Here is a 9,663-nt window from a genome sequence, read left to right as displayed (position 1 = left end):
AAAAAAATCCTATGTCCCTAAATGTCTCTTGGAAGCAAGTTGCAACTTACAATAAAATTCAAAATGGTACTCAAATGGAGAAATTTTTAGTTTTGTTAGACTCCTAACCTATAGTTACAACTAGGGACAATCTCCCATGACTCTATAGGTCAAAAATCGATTTATTTGAGGATATTAAGAGTTAGGGGTTTTTAACTAAAGATCAACGTACAATTTTCACAAGGGGTTGGATTATGTAAAATTATTGGTGAATAAATCATGGGCAGTGTGATCTTCTTACCCCTAGCCAAAAATGAATGTTTGATCATGCAAAACTCATTTCTGCTAATTGGTTTGGTTTTTATACCCCTAAAAAAAATTCACTATATCTCCCTTGAAGGATCTTAGAAGCAAGTTGCAAGTAACTCTAAAATTCAAATTGATTCTCAAATTGGGAAACTATCATTTTTGTTTCACTTCTAGCATGGGTTATAACTAGTGATAGTCCCTACCCCCTGTAACTTCATAGGTAAAAAAATGATTTATTTGAGGGTATTCAAAACTATGATTTTTCTCATTAAAGATCAATACAAAATTTTCATAAGGGCTTGGATTTTGCAAAATGTTTACTCGAGTGATTTTGCATAGCGTGCTCAAATGGCCCTTGGACAAACACAAATTCTTAAGCCTATGAAACTCATTTCTACAACTATTTTTGGTTTTTATACCACTAGAAAAAAATCACAAATTGTTCCTAAATGAATTTTGGAAGTGAGTTCCAACTCATGATAAAATTAAAACTAGGATTTGGGTGGGGAAATTTTCCATTTCATTTACTAATTCTAAGTACAAATTTTCTCATTCTCCACTATATAACCTAATATTATAGAAATTTAGTCCATCCATTTTGTAATAAAATATTTTCTGAAAACATTCAATGGCGTGCTTACTAGATATGTTGATGTTTATGATAAGTTGTATATGTTTTCTAATTTTATCAATTTCAATTACTAAACAATACTCTTAATTTGACTACATATTGGAAAATATCTTTAAAAGTGACATTATTTAACCTCCTACCAATACGAACCCAAAACACCTTCCTAATTAACAAAAACCCTACATTCACTAGATATTGTAGGTATCCATTTTTTCCTTAAGATTTTTTATCTCCTTTTATATTTTTTTCATTAATTTTGAGTTCAATTTTTTCTACTTGCCAATATAAAAACCTTCTATCCCCTCTGTATGCCCCAATATATTATGTCATTTTTTTCTCAATATATATCCCCCAATATGAATTCACGTCGTATGGTATTGCTTCCCTAGTAAATCCCCCGTGTTCCATGCTTTTGTTGGTCAAACTAATGAAACAAAGAGTTTATAGCATGTCAAATTAAGACACTTGAGCATGGTTCTTAACTTGTCTTTTAGATCTCTAAACAATGGTGTTTATGATGAATGAGCCTTGGAAACATCATTTATGAATTTCAAAAATGGCATAGCATGGGTAGTGAAAAATCAAGAAAAAATTATTATACCAGGTTATATTGTAATCACTTTACAATAAAAAATGCATTGACTTTTTGTTTTATAATTTTTTTGGAAAGTTTTATATAGTTTCTAAAAAAATATTATATTAAATTGATTTTTCCCAAAATTAAAATTCTTTTTAGAATTTTTTAAATTCAAAATTTCTATTTTTGATTGGTCTAAATTATTTAATAGACCATTTTTATGGGCTTTAGTTTTGAAATTTCGTACAAGAAAATTATTTTAAAAATTATAAATTTAAGAAAAATATGTAAAAATGATTACAATCTGTACAACCCTTATTATATCAAACTCTACTATAATGACATGTACTATAATTATTATAGTGTACCACCTATTCTTTAAAAAATATTTTTATTTTTGTACTTACTTTTTTTATTTAATATTATTTTATAATATTTTTTATATTACAATTATGGAGTATTAAAGGTGAGTGTGCCCTCACTAATGTTACATAAATCATCTTTTTGTTTAAATTGCTATGTATATTTTATATATATGGAAGGTCTCTTTTAGGTGTATGTTTTAGATGGGTTTCTATATTTTACAAATAATATTTATAATAAAAATGATTTGTACTCTTAAGTTAATATATTAATTAATAAAATTGATAATAAGATATATTATAAAAATTTGTACTTGAAATTTAATATATTAATTAATCAAAATAGATATAGTAATTGTATTATAATTAATTTCTAGGTTATAGTTATTATTATTAACGCATTAATTAATAAAGTCAATAGGATGTAATTTAAATTATATAAATCATAGACTAATTATTATATATCTATATATATATATATATATATATTCATATTCACAATGGACATTTAGTGGTGATCTTAATAACAACATAATATTTTATTGAATCAAATTTAGAATAACTTATTAATGGGTATTGCTTTCTCATTTTTATTTTTTTATTTGAATATATATATTATTACTATTATTATTTGTCTTCTAAGTAATTTCTTTTTAAACTTAAATTGAAAATTATATATATACATTGATCAATTTAGAACATGTGTTTCTTATCACGTGTGAATTAGGTGTCTAATGTAAGAACATTAATTATGTCTCACTTATGGTGCATCCCTTATGCGAATCAAAGAATATGTGTCAATGGCCATTGTTAATTGCTTATGTGCATCACTCATGTCATATTATTTAAGGTGCATCACTTATATGTGACACCTAATATGGTGTATCATGAACCAAATTGTTTATGGTAGATATCTTGTGGGATGCTGACTATGTGTCTCACTTTGAAGAGTATCACTTATGGACATTTAGTATGGGAAATCACTTAATTATGTTAGTTATGTGTGTCACTTATGGGTGTATATGATGACTTGTTGGGTATAAATTACTCAAAATTGTATAAACAACAATTTCATCCATACGATTTCATTCCGTCAAATTCCATTTTACTAGAGTTTTCAAATTCCACAAAGATAAGGTTTTCAAATTGCACAAAACTAGGGTTTTCAAATTCCACTTCAATATACATCGTCAAATATTACTAAGTTATGGTGCAAGGTCAATATGCTGCGTTTAATTTCATTTTCTAATAATGCACTCAAATTTGAACTGACTATGTCTGATTTTCCATATTCCATTACTAAGGATTTCAAAATCCAAAAAATGAGGGTTTCCAAATTTAAACAAAAAAGGTTTTTCAAATTTCATAATGAGTTTTCCACTTTTATGTAAATCTCCAAATTTATTTTAACTTTGATCCCCACAACTAGCTTGAGTGATCGTGGATTTTGTGCTTGGATATGCCTTAGCCAAATGGAAATGTTAGAGTTTATGAAACTCATTTCTACTATTTCGTTTGTTTTTATACCCAAAGAAAAAATTCACAATATATCCCTATATGGGTATTCAAAGGAAGTTGAAACTCATCGTAAAATTCAAAATGGGAATCAAATGGGAAAAATTTCCATTTCGTTGGACCCTTGGCACCAGGTTACAACTATGGACACCTCCTCCTATGCCGCTATAGATCAAAAATTGATTTATTTGAGGATCTTTAGATAGAGGGTTTTGTTTAATAAAGATAAATGCAAGATTGAAAAAGGTGTTGGATTTTGAAAAATTCTCACTCAAGTGATTATGTGTAGTGTGCTCACATGGGAATTAGCCAAACACAAAAGCTTGAGCTTAGAAAACTCATTTTTCATTCAGTTTGGTTTTCATACCTGCGAAAAAATCCTATCTCCCTAAATGTCTCTTGGAAGCAAGTTGCAACTTACATTAAAATTCAAAATGGTACTCAAATGGAGAAATTTTCAGATTGTTAGACTCCTAACGTAGAGTTACAACTAGGGCTAATCTCCCATAACTCTATAGGTCAAAAATTGATTTATTTGAGGATATTCAGAGTTAGGGTTTTTTAAACTAAAGATCAATGTAAAATTTGCACAAGGGGTTGGATTATGTAAAATTATTGGTGAAGAAATCATGGGCAGTGTGATCTTCTTATCCTTAGCCAAAAATGAATGTTTGATCTTGCAAAACTCATTTTTGCTAATTGGTTTGGTTTTTATTCCCGTAGAAAAAATTCACTATATGTCCCTCGAATGATATTAGAAGCAAGTTGCAAGTAACTCTAAAATTCAAATCGATTCTCAAATTGGGAAACTATCATTTTTGTTTCACTTCTAGCATGGGTTATAACTAGTGACACTCCCTACCCCCTATGAATTCATAGGTAAAAAAATGATTTATTTGAGGATATCCAAAACTATGATTTTTCTCATTAAAGATCAATACAAAATTTTTATAAGGGCTTGGATTTTGCAAAATTTTTACTCAAGTGATCTTGCATAGCGTGCTCACATGGCCCTTGGATAAAAAAAAATTCTTGAGCCTATGAAATTGATTTCTACAACTTTTTTTTGTTTTTATACCACTAGAAAAAAATCACAAATTGTTCCTAAATGAATTTTGGAAGTGAGTTGCAATTCATGATAAAATTAAAACTAGGATTTTGGTGGGTAAATTTTCCATTTCATTTGACACTCAACAACTAGTTATAGTTATGGAAACCCCCCCGCACACACCCCCCACCCCCCAAAGACTCAGGTGAAAAAACTAACAATTCCATTAGACACATGGCACTAGGTTACAACTAGGGATACCCACCTCCTAGGACTCCATCAATAAAAAATGATTTATTTTAGGATCTCCAAAGCTAGGTTTTGTTCAGTAAAGACCAATGCAATTTTTTTAAAATGGGTTGGAATTTGAAAAAGAAATCACTTGAGAGATCATGGGTAGTGTGCTCACATGGACCTTTGCAGAAGCACCATTTTCAAAGATAAAAAAAAAAAACTCATTTTTGTTGTTTTTTTTTCTTCTTTTTTTTCACATGGAAAAAATTCATAGTATGTCCCTAGCTATCTCTTGGAACTAAATTGCAATTTGCCATAAAATTCAAACTGAGAACTAGGATGGAAAAACCATCATTTTTGTTGCACTCCTAACATTGGATTACAACTAGGGACACTTCCCCCTACCCATAATGACTCCATCAGTAAAAAAATGTTTTATTTGATGATATTAAAATACAGGTTTCTTTCTAACAAATATCAATGCAAAATTTGCACAAGGGATTGGATTTTGAAAAATTCTTGCTCAATTTGTTGTGGGTAGTGTTCTACATGAGCCTTAGCCAAAAAAAAATTATTGAGCTTACAAAAACCATCTCTACTTGTAGGTTTTTTTTTGTACACCTAGACAAAATTCATAATATGTCCCTAAATGCCTCTTGGAAGCAGGTTACAAATCACCATAAAATTCAAACTGGGACTTGAATGGAAAAACTGTTAGTTCCATTGGACTCCTATAATTGGATTATAATTAGGGATACCCCACTCCCCCTATGACACCTTAGGTTGAAAATTGACTTATTGAGGATCTTCAAAGCTAGGTTTTGTTCAATACAAATTAATGCAAAATTTGCACAATGGTTTGGATTTTCAAAACAATCTCGATTTATCATGGTTAGCACGCTCATATGGGCCTTGGATAAGCACAAATTCTTAATCTCACATAACCCATTTTTGCATCTCTGTTCTTGTTTTTAGAGACCTAAAAATAAATTACAAATTTTCCTTAAATGGATCTTGGAAGTGAGTTGCAACTCACCATAAAAATCAAATTTGGAATCAAATGGGAAAATTTTTGGTTCTGTTGGACTCCTAACACTAAATTATAACTATGAAAACCCCTTCCCTCATGACTTCGTAGGTCAAAAATTAATTTATTTGGGAATATTCAATGTTAGGTTTTTTTCAGAAAGGATTAATGCAACATTTGCATAAATGGTTGAATTTTCCTAAATGATTACATGAGGCATCATGGGTAGTGTGATCACATGGGCCTTCGCCAAACACAAATGCATTATATTATGAAACTTTTTTCTACCACTTGATTTGGTTTTTACACCCATAGAAAAAAATCATGGTATGTCCCCAAATGAGACTTGGAATCAAGTTAAAACTCACCATAAAATTCAAATTGAGACATGGATAGGAAAAACATCAATTTTGTTGGAATATTCACATATTGTTATAGCTATGGATGCCCCCTCATGGGACTCCATAGTTAAAAATTTGATTTATTTGAATATCTTCAGACCTAGGGTTTTTTTCAGTAAAAATCAATGTAAATTTTGCAAAAGGGGTTGGATTTTACAAAACACTAGCTCGAGAAATTGTGGGCAATGTGATGTTATAGGCCATTCCCAAACACAACCTTTAAATTTTATAAAAACTTATTTTTGTAGCTTGATTTGGTTTTCATGTCCAGGGAGAAAATTCACAATATGTCCCTGAATGGCTCTAGCAAGTGAGATGTAGCTAGCCATAAAATACAAATTTGGAACTAAATAGGAAAATCGTTGATTTCGTTAGAATCCTAACACCATGTGAGAGATAGCGTCATGCCCGATCTTAAGATTCCATGGGGAAACTTTATTTATTGAGGATATTTGAAGATATGGTTTTGTTCAATAAAGACCAATGCAAATTTTTTATAAAGAGGTGGATTTTGCAAAACATTTGCTTGAGAAATCGTGAATAGCATGCACAGATGGGCCTTGGCCAAACACACTAAAAATATTAGGGAAATAATTTCTTGATACTTGGTTGATTTTTATACCCACAAATAAAATTCACAATATGTCTTGAATGGTTTGAGCTAGTGAGATGCAACTAGCCAAAAAATACAAATTTGGACTTAGATTGGTAGTCTCTCAATTTTGTTTGACTCTCCTCACTAAGTTACATCTAGGGGCACTCCCTTCTTAGGATTTCATAGGAAAAAAATGATTTATTGAGGTACTTTAAAGCCATGTTTTTTCTTAGTAAAGGCCAATGAAATTTTTTCACAAGGGTATGGATTTTGTAAAACACCCACTCAAGAAATCATGTGTATTGTGACTACATGGGCCTTGGACTAAAACCATTTCCAAATCTTACAAAAGTAATTTTTGCTACTTGTTTGCGTTTTTACACACTTGGACAAAATGTGTGAAGGACTAGAGACCAATGAGAGATGGTATCGAAGGAACCCACCTAGGTACTAGACATCCTAGTGAGGTCCCACATCTAGGTTAAGGTGAAAGTGGCTCAAGTAACATGTTCCATGACATTGCAATAATAGTTGAGTGGTATGGTATCATAATTATATGGGACATGCATGAATATGACATAAGGGTATATTGTATAATAGACCTTGCATGGGAAGGCATATGTGAGTATTAGAATGAAAATATTGTATGGTATAAACCATTAAAAAAAATTGGAAAATTTATTACAAACATAATATAGCAACAACAAGATCCTCCTTTCGAATGCATAAAATGGTGTAATTTTGTGTAACTTCTTATTAAATGATTTATAGTGGTACATTAATGATCATATATGAGAAAGAATAATAACGAAGCCTCTATTGCAAGGGAGGGATGATAGGTATAACACTCCCCATCTCCAAACCCAACAATTTCTCTTACATGTATTTGGGCAATTGTTGACAAATATAGCTAGTGCATGACAATATATTTTTATGATGTGAATGGAAATGTAGTGTAAAAAAGTGAGCATTTAGTAAAATAATTAAGCTACCCAAAAAAATGTGGGGCTTCTTAATGTGGTCAAATGTGGTTATAAATCTATTAATAAAATGAAAATAACATTGGGGACATGTGGATCATAGTTAGAGGAGAATCATCTTGCATGAGGACACTTGGATAGTAAACCATGGAAGAGGAAGTGTTGGAATAACAACTTGTTAGAGAGTGCACCATCATATAGGAGGGTGTTGATCCCAAGGAGGATCATGGTTGGATGGGTTTTAACTTGTAAATGGAATTATGCCCTTATTATGTTAGCCTCAATCACCGATTACATATCTAAGGAGGACAAATCGTTGTATATTTTTTCATCATTGTACTATATTCACTGCATTGTATTAGAAAAGTCTTGCAAAGAGAAAGACCTCAAGCTAAGGAGGTAACCCTATTAGTATGAAATTAGAGTGCATGAGAAAACCCTAGAATAAGAAAAGGGGAGAGAAAGATGTTTTGGTTTCTTTTATGTCAATTTTAGGTTTGATCATTTGATGTTATCATTTAATAATATTCATGTAGACCCTAGAGAAGAACATGGATTTGGTATGATACCCGATCATGACAATGATATATCTTATTACACTATTAGATTTTCTAACCTACTAAAAGACATGGAATGTGGAGATAACACCTCGAATTATTTTAGAACCTTGTTCTTATGGGATGTGAGGTTAGGAAATTTCACGATGAGATGAAATTGATGAGTCTTAAGCATGGTGAGATTTCTTTCTTAGAATAGAAGTTGGTTATTATATCTTTTGTGATATTACATGGAAGGTTGTTTCTTATGTTAATGCAAGATTTAAAGGACAAGGACTTAAGTACACAAACCCTATTATAAACAAGCATATATGGAGACCAGGACTAGATTCATCTTTCCATCCACTTGTGTGATGCAAGATGGATAGGGTTTGTAAACCCTAAGGAAGAAAACAACGTGAGTGTGAAAAGCGTATGTGATAAAAACTTGTTGAATCCAAGGGGGGACTTGTTGGTGTTGATGCTATATTTTGTGGATATTTAATGGTGGTTAAGGTTTTCATGATTTTATATTACTAATGTTAAAAGAGGCACTATACCCATTTTTTGACAAATTCGTTCACATGTATTTCATTTCTTCTATATATGTATAAAGTATCTTCCTAGCCAAAATTGTGTGATTGCAAATTTGATTTTCCTTCTTGCAATGTCTTCATGATTAATTAATTTCTAAGATTGATCATTCATGTTCATTTGATATAACATAGGGCTGAAATTATCAAGCTATATTATAGAACTTGAATATAAAAATCATATTTCTATTACATAAATTATTGTAATAAAGTGATTTTTAGATTTGGTATATGCCTGGAGAAGTGTGCCCTAAGGGATAAAACTTGTTACAATTTGTTTAGGATCATCAACCACATGTGCCACTAGGAATATTCCTGATTAATATGTCCTTAAAAACCCAGTCAAAACACTTTCAAAAATAAAAATAATGTTACCAACCTAACGAGAATTATGACATCAAAATGAGAGCTCTAGCCCAAAAGATCCCATTTTGTTAAACAAAAAACATGAAAAAACACCACAAAATTGAAAAGTGGTGTTGTATTACCCTTTGTTTGGATCAAAATTCCAACGTTTTTCATTCATGGCATTAAAAACCAAAATAATTATCATGAAAATTCTTAAAATTCCAATAAAATTCAACCGTGGTGTTAAAGCTAAAATAGCATGACTCCAAAAAACTTTGAAATTCTAACATTTCCCAACCATGGAATTAAACCAAATAAATCACAAAAAACCTTAAAATTTCAACATATTTGAACCATAATCCAAATATCATGACTAAAAAATACGTAAAATCAATAACTAAATCAAAGATTCATTCTACCAAGAGAAAATGTTTAAAGGCTAAAAGTATAACTCTTTTGAGATCTTAGCCTAAGACAACTTGACCCATTTTTATTGGGGCACTAAAAGTGCAATATATTTATAGCTAT

This window comes from Pinus tabuliformis, chromosome X (assembly GCF_031772625.1).
Source record: "Pinus tabuliformis cultivar Carrire ecotype Pingquan chromosome X, CPIR1, whole genome shotgun sequence".
Lineage (NCBI taxonomy): Eukaryota > Viridiplantae > Streptophyta > Pinopsida > Pinales > Pinaceae > Pinus > Pinus tabuliformis.
Note: the sequence above shows the minus strand (reverse complement) of the source record.